This window comes from Gossypium arboreum, chromosome 6 (genome assembly GCF_025698485.1).
Source record: "Gossypium arboreum isolate Shixiya-1 chromosome 6, ASM2569848v2, whole genome shotgun sequence".
Lineage (NCBI taxonomy): Eukaryota > Viridiplantae > Streptophyta > Magnoliopsida > Malvales > Malvaceae > Gossypium > Gossypium arboreum.
Window position 1 is genome coordinate 95,236,826 of NC_069075.1, and position 17,655 is coordinate 95,254,480.

General features: G+C 35.2%; 2 non-coding genes across 2 annotated transcripts; one reads left to right on the forward strand and one right to left on the reverse strand.

The window, feature by feature from the left end:
• Positions 1 to 10,418: 10,418 nt before the first annotated feature.
• On the forward strand, positions 10,419 to 10,522 carry LOC128294872 (small nucleolar RNA R71). Its single transcript, XR_008285179.1, has one exon. It is a non-coding gene; the product is annotated as a small nucleolar RNA R71 (small nucleolar RNA).
• A 6,711-nt stretch (positions 10,523 to 17,233) lies between these two features.
• On the reverse strand, positions 17,234 to 17,340 carry LOC128295023 (small nucleolar RNA R71). Its single transcript, XR_008285330.1, has one exon. It is a non-coding gene; the product is annotated as a small nucleolar RNA R71 (small nucleolar RNA).
• Between the last annotated feature and the right edge of the window lie 315 nt (positions 17,341 to 17,655).

Here is a 17,655-nt window from a genome sequence, read left to right on the forward strand (position 1 = left end):
GTGGTGCATGTTAGAAATAATAAAATAAGAGTATGGAAAAAAAGGAAAAAAAAGTGTTCATCTTTCACCATAGCTCTTGGCGAATGTCCTAAGGAAAGAAAAGAAAATTTTGCTCATCCATTTTCACTTCTTGGCCGAAAATACTAAGGAAAAGGGGAGGATTTTTGCTTCATGCTTGGTTTGGAAGAGATCTAGAAGGAGATTTGGCTAAGTTTGCATCAAGATTAAGGTATGTATGAGGTTGTGTTAGGAGTTTCATGCATGTCTTGGTTGCTAACTTGATGTGCATGTTAGCCATGGCTCAAATCTTTGTTATGCCATGGAAATGGTATTTGGCCAAAGTTGTTATGGTGATAAAGCCATTGCATGCTAAGTGTGAAGCTTGATGATGATGCATGCAATGATGGATTTTCTACTCATGAGTAAGATTTTGAGTTTTCTCTTTGTTTTATCATGATTGAAGTTGAAAAGGAGCATGATTGTCATATTCGCCATGATGCATTCTTGAGCATGATTCATGCTTCTTGCATGTTAGTTAAAATTTGTGTTTTGGATGGCTATGGACACCTTGAAAATTCGCCATGCTCATATATGCATATATATGATTGCACATTATGTTTTGGTTATGAACTAAGTGATGAATATATTGGTTTAAAGAAGAAGATGTGGAAGAATGCTTGTGAAATTGCAAGCACAATTGCCTAGCACACATGTAGGTGCTTGATGCTATATTATAAGTTTTGGGCCACAATGTGCAAAGCATTAATTAGTAAATTGCATGCTGTTTTTGTGAGGTATTAAGTGCAAAATTGACCTCAACATGTACATGAATATTTGGCCTTGGGTAGCCTATTGAAGGCCTTAGCATTTCCTTGATGCTCGAATAAATTGTATTGAATTGCTTGATGTAGTATAAAATGTGCATGACCATTGTGTATTCAAGCTAAAGGGTGGTATATGACCATTTAAACTCCTTGTCATATTCGCCAAAAGCTAGCACAATGAGGTTTTAATAAATTGAATTTGTTTGAATTAGCTCAAGAGCTTAGAGGGCCACAATTGGACAAGGGAAGGAGAAAGTGATCGAATAGCGAAAAAGTCGTTCGACAACATCCGAGGTAAGTCCTCAAGAAGTGACCCTACTTGAATTGTGTGAAATAAAGTATGGATGTGTATTGATTATTGATTATGTATGCATGAGTATTTGAATTCTACGGGCTAAGTCCCAAAGGCGAATATGCTTGCGACTATAATTGCGTTTGAGCCTTAGTAACTGAAAATGAATTATGTATGTCCAATGATAATTGATGTATGTGTTCATGGAAATTGAATGATATCCGGGCTAAATCCGAAGACAATTATGCTGGAAATTATATCCGGTTAAGACCGAAGGCAATTGTGCTAGTGGCTACATCCGGGCTAAGACCCGAAGGCATTCGTGCGAGACATTCTATCCGGGCTAAGACCCGAAGGCATTTGTGCACGTGATTATATCCGGTTATATTCCGAAGAATCTTGGGCTGGAGGTGAGTGTTGGTTGCTGTAATGAATTCAATTAGTACACTCGAAAAGCCCAAAGGATAAAGTACGTTATATGTGCATTGGAAAGTCGACATGTATGAGCAACATTCGCTCAATCGACTAATGAATTTCAGTTATTGAATTGATTGATATTTTGTGAAATCATATAATGATGAAGTGTGAAGTAAGAATGTGTATTAATGAAATGATGCATTTGGCTATGTGAATGTATTGCTGTAATTAGAGTTGATTATATTCCTTGAGACTTACTAAGCATAAAAATGCTTACCCCGTTGCTTTGGCTCTCAGTTTTTTTTTAGATTTCGCTCGAAGCAATTGGATTTGGGATCGTTGAAGTCGAAGTCATTCACACTATCAAGCCTCCATTTTGGTATAAATTTTTGATTGAACTTGAGATGGCATGTATAGGACTACCTCTTGTTTATTAAATATGTTGTAATGTAAGTATGTACGGCCATGCGAAAATGGCTCGAAAAGGGAAGCATGAACTTAGACTAATTGTGGGTTGTATGTATATATTTGGTGTCATGATGTGGCTATGGCTTGGAAATGGGAATGTTGGTCATATGATCAGCCATTTGCATGGTTAAAATGATCATATATGAACCTATGTATGGCAAGACTAGTTGATTCATGGAGACTACCAAATAGGTAAGTCCTACCTTAAAAACAGATGCTGCCAGCTGCAGTGGCATGAATGTGAAAAATCACCAAAATTCATAGGAATGGAATTAAATAGTAAATAAGCTATGTAAATGAACCTTGATGAGTCTATTTTCATATGGAAGAAACGAAATGGTCATAGGAGTTACAGGTTAAGAGATATTAAAGCTATTGTGAGACAGGGCCAGAATGGTTTCTGGGTTCCCTGTCGCAACTTTAAAATTCACTATAAATTATCCAAAAGAATTAGGAGACATACCTTATATGTAAAGATTCCATTTTGAGTCTAGTTTCATTAGAAACAAACGAAACCAGCATTAAATCCCTGTACAGAGAGATATTCAAGTTATACCGCGCGAAGGTCAGAGCAGTCGATCCCTGTAACATGGGTAACTTTAACTAATAAACTGTACCAATTGGCCCGACCAAAAATCCTAGAAATAAATCCATGGATGGTTATATGAGTCTAAATTCAGGGAAAATTTACGAAACCAGTTTCCGAGTTTTGAAGCTCAAGATATGATTTTTAAGGCGACAGTGACGCAGTTTTCCAGCCTGACTGGAAATGTCAAATTGGTGGGCAAAACATGTGAACTTGGCTTGTTAACCCCTCGGGTCCGACACCGGCGATGGTCTCGGGTTTGGGGTGTTACACCGAAATACCCCTGTAAGGTAGAATTACCGAGATACCCTTATGGGGTAAAATTACCATTTTGCCCCTAGGGTGTTAAATGACTGTTTTGCCCTTGTGGGCAAGTGACTAACTTGGACTGTGTGTTTGACGGATTTGATTGTGAATATATGTTGGTGATATGAATGACTTGACTGTGATTGTTTGATTCAAATATGGGCATGACATTCTGCATACGTGACATGTTGCATGGGTTGGGATTTTGTACGGAGGAAGCGTTCTGGTGGCTATGCCACAAATATCTGTTCTGGTGGCTATGCCACAAATATCTGTTCTGGTGGCTCTGCCACAATATCTGTATTTCGTGACTCTGTCACAATATCTGTTGACCGATCGATGGCTAAGTGCCGATCACCCTACTGAAGGCTGTATGCCGTTGTTGTGGGCTTCGTGCCGATTATAGACCCGTTATTAATGGCTCTGTGCCAACCTAAATATGGCTTTGTGCCATCTTGACTATGGCTTCATGCCAAACGTATTTACCTGTAGCTATGTGCCTAACATATTTGTTGACGACTCTGTGTCGATCATATTTACCGAAGGCTGTGCGCCAGTTATATTACCGTCACTGATGGCTATGTGCCTAAGTTATTACAGTTATCTATGGCTTTGTGCCACATATTCTGTTAGGTGGGTTTGCCACATTATCCGATTCTGGTGGCTCTGCCACAATATCTGTATCTGGTGACTCTGTCACGATATCTGTTCTAGTAGCCATGCTGCAAATTCTGTGGTGTGTAGCGGATGGGTGGGTCGAGTTGTCTCCCCACATGGTGTAAGGTTGGTACGGGGGTGTATACGGCTGGATTGGGTTGGGATTGCATTCACATTCTGATTCTGATTCTGTCACGTAATTCTGATTTTGATTCTGATTTTGTTACTAATAATGATTACGATTACGATTACATTCGATTTCGATTCGATTCGTCACCTAATTACGATTCGATTCGATTACATTACTAATATTGATTACGATTCGATTACATCGATTCGATTCGATTCTCATTTTGGTTCCAATTCGATAATGCTTCTTATTACGTAATGGGCTAAGGTCCATCTGATCTTGTCTGTTGTAATGGGCTAAGACCGATTGGTACTGAAATTGTAAGTAAGGTGGGGCGGACTTTTAATTCTTTTAGATGACTAACTGTTCTTTTATAGTAGGGATTTCACATCGATTTTTCAGTAAACTCACCCCATTTATTAACCTTTCGTAATATCCACCTTAGATGGATCGGGGTTGCTAGGGGCTCGGAGGAAGCCACACACACTGTTTATGTTACAGTTTTGATTATTACCTTTAAATTATTTTATGTGAGTTGTAGTAAAGCCGTTGTAATTTTCAGGATTTCAAATTTGGAATTTTATTTATTGTTCTTATAATTGCTAGTATTAGAGCACGATTTTCCAAGCAACTACTGTTATTCAAAACATCACGTAACCGCAATTGTTTTTAAAGTAAGTTTCCGCAACTACCAAGATTTTTACAAAGTTGTTAAGAATGTTATTCAAATTGAGGTTTTCTAACAAGGTTTAAAAAGGGTATAAGTTTTTAATTATTAAGAAGGGTTTTTAATGGAAACATGGTTTTCGAAAAACACTTCAATGTGACACGCCAAGTTCGAGCCAAACTTCCAGGCCGGGTTTGGGGTGTTACATTTAGTGGTATCAGAGCCTAGTTGCAACAACTCGGCTGTGGATTGGGTTTTCAAAGGTTGAATTTCAGAAAATTATTTCAACCACGTGGTCTGCTTGATGTATTTCTCCTAAAAAGTGTGGCACATCGAGTCTCCGGCCTTGAATCCGTAAGTCTTCGAATACTTTTGTGCATTTAGAAATTGAAATACTGTGGATTCCTTAGATATTGGTCTGAATTTAAATTTGGTTTTTATTTTATGTGGATGTGATGTTTAGATATAGAAATTGTATATATGTGTGATAAATATGTGGCTGCTTCTATGAATAAGTGTTGTATGTATGAGATGTTTCAAGTTCTAGTTGAAGTGTGATAGTGATAGTAGGATCAGAGTGCGCAGTGGTAGCGTAGTGGGGTAGATGTTACACGACTACCCTATTAGACGAAAATTTTGCGGACAAAATTTCTTTAAGGGAGGTAGAGTTGTAACACCCTGAATTTGGGCCTAGAAGTTTTGGGTCTTGAGCATGGGAGCGGTTGAAGGCAGCTTATAATATTCTGTTGTGCGTGAAAATTTCGTAGTTGAAGGCTTGTTTTAGTGGTTAAGTGTGCTGAGAAGTGTTGGAGAAGTCTTGGGTTCAAACCTAGACTCTAGCAAAAATTTTGGTTTAAGGTAAATCAAACCCTGGGTGTAGTAGGTAGGCCTTAAGAATATTGTTGGAGAAATTGTGACACAAAAAGCCTTGTGGCTTAGTGGCAAGTAGCGTGTGGAGCATTTAAGGGGAGGCATGGGTTCGAATCCCATAGCAAGCAAAAAGGGTATAGGTTTTTAATTATTAAGAAGGGTTTTTAATGGAAACATGGTTTTCGAAAAACACTTCAATGTGACACGCCAAGTTGAAGCCAAACTTCCAGGCCGAGTTTGGGGTGTTACAAACTTACTATGATCTATATGTGTGAAAGTCGAATATATATATATTATATTTTTGAAGTAATGCTTGAATAGTCAAATAATGACTAGTTTAAAATTGTTGAATTTAAGCTCAAGAGCAAAGAGGGTCGAAGTTGGATAGGGGAAAGGAGAAAGTAATTGAGTAGTCTTTTCGCAACCGTTCAAGTATATCCGAGGTAAGTTTTGAATAGTCACATTTAGTACGTAATTGATAATGTCTTGATATGTGTATGATAATTGTACTGCAATCTATTGGTTCTATTTGAATATAGTTGAGTGACAAATAATTTATGTTTAAGGCTTAAAGCCGAATAGACATTAGAAGTTAAGCTTGGAAAGTAAAATGGACATATATTTTTATGTATGTTATTGAGCCAAAAGTTATATGAATGGTGCCCATGTTATGCTATTATTCGAATGAAATAAATGAACTATGATTGTGAGATGCTATGTGGATTGAATTTTCTTGTGAATAAGTATGCATGACATTCAGTGATGTATATCCGGACTTAGGGTCCGCAGGCTATGTGCTGGAATTATATCCGAACTTAAGGTCCACAGGCTATGTGCTGGAATTATAACCGGACTTAAGGTCCGCAAGCTACATGTTGGAAATATGTCTGGGCTAAAGTCCCACAGGCTTCGAGCTGGTATTATACCGGGTTTAAATTCCCATAGGCTTGTGCTGGTAATTGGTTTCAAGTTCTAAGACCTGACAGGCTTAATGCTAGTAAATTAAGTAAGATTACGATATTGAATATTCGCAGTAAACCATCGTTGAGTAAGTACTATACATTTAAGATGTTCAGGTACGTATTACTTACACATTGGTGATTTGATTTCGAAGTGAATCATTAGCATCAAAGAAGAATATATATATATATATATATATAAATGTGATTGATGGTTATATTTGCGAATATGAGAATGATTTAATCGGTCATGGTATATTTGTATATGAATTATATGTTAAAATTACTTTATGTACTCATTTACATTCAGTCAATGATTTTGTGAATTATTAGTATTAAAGAATGATACTTAAGTGTGAATGATTGTTATATCTTTAGTAAAACAATGACCTATTCGGTCAAATGTTGTTAATATATGAGATTATTTGATTTAAATGCATCGTATGAACTTTAACTAAAAGAAAAATATGTGCTGAGGATCTATATAAATTATGTTTATGTGTATTCGGCCATGAAGCAATTTGAATTGAGAATAAGTCTGTTTAAATGAATGTTTCGATTTTCAATAAGTTTTAATTGTTTGTGATGCTTAAAACTTTCTAAGCTTCGAAAGCTTAGTCTGTTCTTTATTTCTCAGTTTTATAGATTGTTGATTTTGGCCATCGACTCGGGGATCGTCAGCAGTTCATCACACTATCGATCTTTTTGGGTACAGTTATATTTTGGACTTGATATGGCATGTATAGGTTAGGCTAATGGTAACGATGTTTTGAAATTGTAAATATTTTGGCCATACGAAAATGATGTATAACTTAAATATCAGTATGTATTTCAGCTCAATCTCTGTTTATGTGTATTGACAATGTGAATGAGATAATTAAATGTTTAGTTTGGTAATACCTCTTAGCCTTAATCCGGGATCGGATTCAGGTTAGGGGTGTTACATTGAATCATTCATTAATGGTAAAATTGTTAATTACTATTGAATAATTAAGGCAACTGAATTCATTATTATGTATTACATGGTTAATTGAATTTAATGATTAAAGTGAGTTAGTGATGAATTTAAGAACAGGTAAATTTCATGAATGGTTATATGGGATATTATATCGAAAAGGGAATTAAAGTTAAGTATGAGAAATGTGAATTTCATGGAAAAATATTGAAATGCTAATGTGAAAATGAAGGTCATGGATAAGGATATGGAAAGAGACCCGTTTGAACCTTATAAACACTTAGGATACAAATGACATGTCACTAGGGATTATATGTTTCTGGTACTAATCCTGGATGTCCTATCGATGGGTGAGGTCCTGCATTTGTTGCAGATTCTCCATAGCTTGTGTGAGCAGCATCGTGTAGCTAACATCACGACCCATAGCTCGTGTGAGCAGGCCTATTTTACAGCTTGTATGAGCATTATTGAAAAAGGTCATGGTTATATGGAAAGGTGTTCCCGAGTATCCAATGTTATTCTATACGGTTCAACGGGTAAGTAAAGGTTAATGAAAAGGCATGAATAAAAACTTAATGTTACTAATGTTCATATGAAATGGAAAGATGGATATTCACAAATGAAATGTAAAGGATGAGAATTTATCATGTGATGGATGAAATATGCATGGAATTCATTTCTTAATTTATGTTATGTTTCATAGATGCTATGTTACTCATTATCTACTAACTATGTCGATTCAAATGAGAAAAGTGTGTAATAGATATATATATATATGTGATGGATGATATATAAAGCCTAAATGCTTATTACGTATATGCCATGATTTACTTGAAACTTATATGTAATGTCATATTTACTAACCTTATAAGGTGGTGTGTATAGGAAAGGAAGTTTGGAATATGACATGATGAAAGTATGTTGGTTGTTTAATTTAATATGTTCAGTAAGTTTAGGTTTCCTTTATATGAGCTTACTAAGCACTAGTTGCTTATATAATTGGTTTCCTTGTTTGTAAATCATTGAAAGGCTTGATCGGTTGGAATCTTCGTTGGAGCACAATCACACTATCCATTGACTATTTTGGTAGCTTTTGAATAAGTTGGGCTAATGGTTATAAATGGCAAGTATAGGGTTGTATGTTAGTTTGTTATGTTTTGAGCCCATGCCTAACATACTTGTGTATATAGATATGTTTTGAAATAAGTAGTATATGCTTGTGTTAATAGGTGAGTTTGGTATCTTGTGTGTGTCTTGTGAAGGAATATGACTAAGTGGTATAATTTGAGAATGAAGTAACTAAATGATGAGTGTGTGATGTGTGTTTGGCAGGTATAAGGCTCATATGTAAAAGGTGTCATGAATATGTTACTTGGTCTACTTGGTTTGGTCATATCTTTTGGAGATTATGTTTTGTGGTGGACTTGGAAATCTTCGTAAATGTCTTTTGGTCACTTTGGGTGGCATGTAAGTGCATGTTTTAGACTTGTTTATATGTGTGGTTGAAATGATTATAGTTGTCGTGAAGTAAGCTTAGGCTATGGAGTGATAGTAAATTGTTTTTAGTTGAGGTGCCTTTGAATGGCATATTGGTTAGAACCTATAAGTTGATTGTTTTGGCTTGTTTTAGGCTTGCTTAAATGTGTTTTTAAAGTATAAAAATGGTTGATTTTGATTTGGCTTGGGACCTAAGTGTTGGATGAAAGTTTGTCTTGTTTTGGAAACTTTTTAAGGTATACATGGCCTGGGCTATTCCACATGGCCTAGCTACACGGCCATGTGACACACACGGCTATGCGTCTTATAAATTTTAGGTACAGGACTTTCACACGGTCACAGTTAGTTACACGGTCTGGCCACACGGGCGTGTGGGGAAGCCATATGGCCATGTGTGATGCCGCACGACCTGAGCTATTTCACACAGCCGTGTGACCCCTGTTTCCAAAATTTTCAAATTTTTTCATATTTTTCTATTTTGATTCAAATTAGTCCTAGATTGTTCCCAAACTATTTTAGGGCCCCACAAGCTCGATTTAAAGCTTGTAATTGTATTTTTACCCTAACTTTTATAAGCTATTGAATGCTATCATTTATTTTATATTTTTGTTTCTGTTTGATGACAAATGTATTGATTTGTAATGTAACGCTCTATAACCCTAATTTGGCAATGAAAATGGGTTAGGGGTGTTACACACTATGTTATGGGAATTGTAAACCTTCCCAAGTCTTCCAGGTTTTGGAGAACCTGTCTAGATATAATAGCACTACAAGAAGTGCTCATATTAACTTGTTCACATGCCTTCATTTTCCTAAGCCTAGACATGATTTTTTTTTTAAATTTTGGCATATTTAGGGACTTTTTCAATTTGTTCAATTTTGGCATATCCGGCTCAGCTACTGGTTCAATTATGTCCTCTGGCTCTTTCTTCGTCAACCTTTCGGGTTCTTCTTGAAGATCTTCTACATTCTCTCTTGTTTGCTCTTGTGTAAGAGTTTCTGGGCTACTCAAGATTTTGCCCGAACGTATTGTAATTACTTTTACATGCTCCTTTTCTTCCTTTCGAGGATTATTTTCAATATTGCTAAGAATGTCGGTGCCAACTTTCCTTTTGGTATCTCCCATCATACTCATCAATTGGCTCATATGATCTTCTAGCTTAGTTAATTTTTTTGTTGAATTGGTGCACTCAGACTGCACTTGCTTCACGTTTGCCCTTATTGATTGTATTTCCCTCTCAATCTGATCCAAGCATTGACCACATACAGTATGGTCATTTGGTTTGACCATTTCTTGATGTTTCTGTAAATAAGGATATTGATAATTAGTGTTTTTGACTTGATTAGAACTATTACCTCCTCATTGATTTCCTCCCCATCTTAGATTCGGGTGATCTCTCCATCTAGGATTATAAGTATTTCAATAAGGGTTCCCACCCCTATTCCTAATGTAATTCACATTCTCAGTTGGATTATTTATATAATAGAAGAGTGGTTTGTCATCTCCATATATAGATGGTGCATTATTCTCAGACTCTATATGGTTGATTCTGTCCATTAGCTGTTGATATTTATGGTCCTCCTGGATAGCTTTCACTATAGATGATCTTTGGCCATATATATATCGTTTAATTGGCCACTGGCAAAAGTTCACTGCTATATTTTCTATAAATTCATATGTATCCTTGTACGTTCAATTCATTAAGGCACCTCCTGCAACTCCATCTAATCCTAACCTTATGTGTACATCCATTTCATTGTAGAAAATTTGTAGTTGTAACCACTTAGGCAATCCATGATGTGGGCATTTCTAAATCAACGTCTTAAAATGATCCCATGCTTCATGAAAACTCTCCCTCTAATTGTTTGAACAGATAAATTTCCTTTCTTAGCTGGACCGTCTTGCTAATGGGGAAAAACTTTTGTAGGAACTTTCCTGCAAGTTTGTCCCATGTCCTGATGGATCTTGGTGCCTACAAATCTAACCAAGAAAAGGCGTTATCAATTAATGAAAAGGGGAACAATCGAAGACGAACAACGTCATTAGTGACCCCATTATATTTGAAAGTATCACAAAGTTGGAGGAACTGTTTTAAATTCTTACTCGAAACTTTAGTCATTGTTCCTCGAAACTGCAAATTGTTTTAGATCATCTAGATCATAGCTGGCTTGATTTCAAAATTATTGGCTGTGATAGCTGGCCTTGTTATACCCCCTTGAACCATATCCAGATTTGGTAGTGCATATTCCCTCAGGGTTCTTTTGTTACGTGCCATATTAATGTTTGTCGGTAGCTATGATAGTGGTGGTGGATCTTTTAATTTGTTATTGTTAGCTTCGTTGAATAGTGGATTCTCGCAAGGTATGTTGCCCACAACAGGTGGTGGATTCTGCATGCTGCTATTGTTACTATCGACGATTCCTGCATATTATTCTTTTCGGATCTGTGATTAACTCTATAGGTGTTCCCTTACTACGAGTCATACACTAAACCCAAAGAGAAGAAATTAGTAAAAATACAAAAATAAAATTGTATCTATAATTTAAGAATTTCCTAACTATTTTATCAATACATAAAACTCAAAATTAATCTAGTGACATTGCCTCCCCGGCAATGACGCCAACAACTTGACAGCCTCTAGACGTACCAACATCCAGAGTAGAAATTCTGTACAAAATATATGAAAGATTAGTATTTGCAAGTATACAGGTCAGGTTTTAATATAGTTACAACGGAGTAGATGAGTACTCCGAGGATCGTACCTAAGAGAGACGAGCACTAAATTAGTTCTAACCTAAGCATATATAGATCTAATTAGTACTTTATGTGAATAATATTACGATCAAATAAAAAATAAATATTTTAGGGCTCTTAATAAAAATAAAAAGAAAAAAAGTAAAGAAATAATAAGAAATCAAATAGTAAAATTTTCAAACATGAGCATGGGTGGGTAGCTTGCTTCGGTAATCATAATCAACTATCGCTTCAAGTTTTCTTGTTCAATTAACTAGTCGATATCCCAACAGGCTCTTCTGATCTTCCACTAGAATAATTAGTTGGTAAAAACTACTTATCTCTCGACCTCACAGTCCAGACTGGTTCAAGGTTAAGGTGTTCACGGATAGACCATACCAATTTTGGGTTAATTCCCACCTTAATGACTTCCTAGGGTTGTCAGACCTAGGGTTTAATATCTTCCTTTCCTAAATAGTTGATCCACTAAGAGAACCGTACAAAATAGTTAATTAATCATACATCTACTCGCTAATCCCCCATAGGAGGATTAGTCCCTCATGGATCTCATAAACAACATAGACTTGATAAAATGAATAGACAATAAATAAAAGAATATAAAGTTTAGAAGAAGCCTGATTTATATTAGAATTGAATGTTGAATTCTCATAGAGTTTGATCATGTTTCACAAATCTGATTTCTTCCACAAAGCAAGGAACAAAACCTAAAATAAACCTAAAGCCTAAAAAGAGAAAAACTAAAGATTAAAACTAGGAAGAAACCTATACAATATGTAAAGTCGTCCATAACATGTGTTAAATGAGCCTATTTATAAACTTTAGAGTGGTCGTCGTCCTTAACCCTAGGTCAGCTGCCATCCTCGTGCTTAATGTTTGGTTGTGCAAACCAAAACACCCCTGCTTCGTAATTATTTCCCATACAGAGGTTATGCCGTGACACATCAGGTCCTATGTCGCAACATTGAGGGCAATATGCTTCATCTTCAGGTGTCTTTAGGGGTATGTTGCGACATTCTTAAGCCGTGTCACAGTACTGAAGGCAGTCTTGAAATTCTTCTATTCTACTCCCTATGTTGCAACATTTAGCTCTCCGTGTTGGGACATAGTGACAAGTATCGAGTTAGGATGCCTTCTAATGGTCTCTTGCACACTCATAAAGTCTATTAGCTCACCCTTAGGCCTCATTCGATGCCTAAGGTCAATAAAAGACTCAAATTATATATTTTATTGGATGTAACTAAAATAGCGAAAACATAATTAAAACTTAACCAAAATGCTTGTGTTCAAACTCCTAAAGTGTGAAAACTAGTTTAATTTGCTACACTAAATTATGATAGATCAAAGTGTAGTACAATACAACAATGCGATAAACACAATATCAATGATAAATAAAATAACATAAAGTCTAGTACAATACAAATATACGATAAACACAACATTAATGATAAATAAAATATCATAAAGTCTTTCAAACAACACTTTCAACCCTATTAATTTCTAGATGCTTACCATTCATTGAAAATTTGATTTGCTAGTTCCATCCTCCAATTTGCACATGCATCAGTTGGATGATTATTGATTATATTAGGTTTAATATCCTCTATCACATTACTATTTAAACCTTCACTCAACGCCGCTTCAATAGGACCAAAACTCGTTTCAGTTTTAATAAAATTATGAAGCAAGCAACAAGCAATAATGATTCAATTATGCACCCTCACAAGATAAAATGATGTACTTTTAAGTATACCCCATCTAAGTTTTAATAAACCAAAACATCTTTCAATAACATTGTGCGCCGATGCATGTTTCATATTGTAAAATCCTTCTAGAGTACTAGGTTGGTGACCTTGTCGCAATTCATTCAAATATAAATACATATGATATCGGTTTAATTTATAAAATATACATATTATTTTACTAATTATCATTAGTTCACCTTTATTTATCAACAGTAACAAATGCACAGAGAGATTGTTATTTTAACATACACAAGAAAATGGAAGAAAAAAGAAAAAAAAAGAAGAAGAAGTGGGTAACTACATAGGGTGAATAAGTTAGATAATTCTGGTGAAATTAAGTAAAGAGAGAGTTGAAATTATAGAGTAAATACAGAACACCAAATATATATGTATAACCATGGATTGAGATACCTGAACAGACATAAATATTTATAACTAGGATACAAATAAAACAGTATAGAGAGAGAGGACAAGGGCAGGGGTGTTGGTGTTGGTGTGAAATGGATAAAGATGCATGCTATTAGGCACTAGCAAGTAGCAATGCAGTTTGGGGTTTTGAATTCGTTGACCTAGTCAAACATGAGGCATAGCAGATGGAAGTCGGGCATCAATGGGCATTCCCATTCAAAATTAGCTGCCCTATGCAATGCATGCCAAACTAGTGAAAATAGTTGGAGGAGTCTCCCTTGAATTTTAAAATCAATTAATAATACTAAACTAAAACGAACACCATCACCATCTGTTTCAACAACTCCACAAATAAATAAAAAGAAGGCAAGTAAAGTAAAGGTAAGGACATCATACAGGGATGGGGGGATGCAGATGGAGAGTTACTATGGAGGTAAAGGAGGAGGGTCTAGCAACATGTAGGACTTGAGATGTTACAATGCTAATTATGCTAATTCTGTTAAACCAAATCAACTTGGCAAAGAGATTAAGATGAAGAAAAAGCAAAAGCTCCTTTGGGTCTTCTTCCAAAACCTGGAGCTTTAATGACCGTATCTCAAGTAGTTTTGTTGAACTTGTTGTTTTTAGAAATATATTTTTAGGCTAACAAGAAAACAAGTGGAGACTAAGAAAACAATCAAATTATATAATTACGTTTTCTTGTTACCCTGAAAAATATTTAACGAGTGTAAAAACAAGAATATATTTAATGAGGTGTTACAATGCTAATTATGCTAATTCGAGCTTTTTTTTACTTGTATTCCAATAGTTTTATTTGATTGTTTGCTTCATCTTGTTATAAAAGTAAAAAATATATTTCAAAAGCCCGAAAAGTATAGGCACTGGGGACAGAATTAGACCTTTTTTTTTTCATATGTTTAGCACTATGATGCATAGTGGTTTTTAATATCAGAGTAGACATGGGATATAAAGGCACAAGCATCGGCAGGCAGGCAGATAAGCACAAATTGTATTGCTATGAGCTAAGTTAAAGCCTAATGGTTGTTGATTCCTATATTCCAGGGAGGGATAGTTGAGGCACTAAGAATACATAAAAAATGGAAAGGCTACACTTTCGACTAGGAAGGACCACAAAATTTGGTTTTCACTTTAAAGGACCCAGCCCATTCATGTCTAGCCAATAACAATGCCATCAGAATCTCCACTGAACCAAAAATAACCAGCAAGCAGTGCGAGTATGAGATCAATGGTTATTTCCCTGACAGAAAATGCAACATCATTGATTCCACAGGCAACGTTGCGCTCAGGTTGTATACTTCAATTAATATAACATGGTATCATTGATTCCATTTGTATTACAAATAAGCTACAAATTCCTCTTTATTGTAGGATCTGTAATTCGACTAAATGTGTTGAAGCCTAGAAAAGAATCCTTAGCATGTATATAAAATAACAACTTGGAATTCAACATCAACTGCTTTATTAAGGTATATAACCCATTAATCTGCCACAATTTGTTGTGGCAATTTAAGGTTTCTCTGACACTTAAACGAGATTGTTTTATAGCATTTTTATATGTTTTTATTTCATTTTCAGTTTTTATTGCTTTATGTTTAAATTATGCAAAATAAATATTTTTACGCAATTTTGAGTTATGTAATAATCTAATGGGCCTAGGGATGATCTAACGGCTCTATCTAGTGTGTAGGACACTGTTTTCAGACTTAGAAGATGAAGGGCGACTGTAGCGTCGCAACACCGAGAAGTGGTGTTGCAACATCAAACTTCGAAACCAAAATACCTAGAATTTGAAGGCAGTGTTGCGACACCGGTCCTGTGGTGTCACAACATCAAGTTACAAACATAAATTTTAATTAGGGTATTTTAGTCTGCACAACGCACCTTAATAAGATTTTTGGGTTGTTTAGCAACCCTAATTAGGTCTGAGCATAAACTTTATAAATAGACATGTTAAGTCTCATTTGAGGAGGATTGGCCAAGTGAGTCGTTTTAATATTTTAGGGTCTTAGTTTAGTTTTTATTTTTTATTCAATTTAGTATTTTTTTATACTTTTGTTCTTCTTTCAACTTGGATTCAGTCTTGATCCAAGGATTTAATGTAGTAGTTTTTCGTTATTTTGTTGTTGATTCCAATTGCAATCGAAGTGGTATTCACGACTATTAAAGGAGATTTCGGTTCCGAGCTCAAATCGATATAAAAAATGAATTTATTTCTCTACTCCTTACTTTTATTTAATTTGATGCTTTGCATGTTAAATATGAGTTTAGGAATTATTGTATTTAGATTCATAAGTAGCTAATTTCCTTAGGGAGATTAACGAAAGAATGTGTGAATAATTAACGAATGAACAAGAGTTGAATTTTGAGTTAATTGGCTTAAATTATGTGTGATTAAATCCTAGGGAGTGACACCCCTAGGAAGTAATTTAGGATAAATGATATCGAGAGATAAGTTTACCGAGTACCTCATTATTTATCCCAGTCAAGAAAGTGAGGTCGAGAGGTAAGCGTGTATTGGTCGATTATTTAATTAGTTAGAGGTTGAGAAGTAATAACTAGTTAATTAATAGCTAAATCGATAAAACCTGAGTTCTGAAGTTGATTAGGATCACTGAAGTGAGTTGATCTCGTACCTATTTTATTGGACTATTTTTTATTATTAAATTGGTTGATTTTTAGTTTAAATAATTTTTAGGTTAATTTGATTAATTGATGTTAATTGCATTTGTAATATAATTTTAAGTCGGTACTATTTAAACTTATTAGTGTAGAGAATTAATTTAGGTTTAATTCAACCTCCCTTGGGTACAATCTTCAGAATGCTTCCTGAAGTTTTTCATTGTAACACTAATCTATATTACAATTTTACCCGTATACTTACATACACCACTTGTTAATTTTATATCTTTTTGTTGCAGTATTTCCAATCTAGATGTTTGTACATCTGGCGGCAGTCAAGTTGTTGGCGCCGTTGCCAGGGATGTTTTGACATCAGACTTAAATTTAATTTTCTCCATTTGATAGGATAAAGAGGAAAATTTAGAATTATAGATACAAATTTTTATTTTTATTTGATTTTTAATTTATTTTAATTTTAATTTGTTTTAACTTCTCTTTGATTTTAGTGTATGACTTGAAGTCGAACTCTTCCAATCGAGCCATATCATGAACTGAAGAGAAATTTAAGGCTAACTTGTAAGCAAATGCAAAACAATCCACCTGTAATAGCTAACTTGCCACGAGGAAACCCACTGTTTGAGGAAAACATCAAACCATCTGCACAAATACGAAGAGAGCCACTGATGGGTCAACAGGAGAGGCCATTGTGCAAGTATGCGCTTCACACTTTAGACAGTTCATGGTAGAATTGAGAGGCTTACTATTAATGCAAACAATTTTGAAATTAAGACGATCATCATCCAAATAATACAAAACAATTTTCAATTTCAGGGAAATATGATCGAAGACCTGAAACAACATTTAAAGAGATCCCTACAGTTGTACAACACATTTAAATACAACAGAGTAACCGATGACGCAGTCCGTCTACGATTGTTTCCATTCTTGCTTTGTGACAACGCCTACAAATGGCTTGATTCCCAAGTGTCGAGTTCCATCACAATATGGGACGACTTAGAAGGGAAATTTTTACACAATTTTCCCCATTAGTTGATCCATCCAATTGAGGCTTGACATTGCCAATTTTAAGTAATTCGAAGGTGAGAACTTATATGAAGCATGAGAACGCTTTAAGTCATTGCTTAGGAAATGCCCACATCATAGTATGCAAGACTAGCTTCAATTGAAAATTTTGTATAATGGATTGGATGGAAGCTAAAAAGCCGGCTTAGATAGTGCATCGATTAGAGCCTTTATGAATAACACCTACGAATGAGCCTATCAATTGATCGAGGACATGGCGATGAACTCGTATATGTGGTTGAATAAGCACTTCTTCTATAGCCAGAAGTCGTCAATAGCTAATATGGCAAGTAAGACTATAAATATCAACAAATTTTGGAAAAATTACATTGTCTAGAGACCACTATCAAGCCATTGATGAATGATGTTGCTTGAAGCTACACGTCATACCCAGAGACC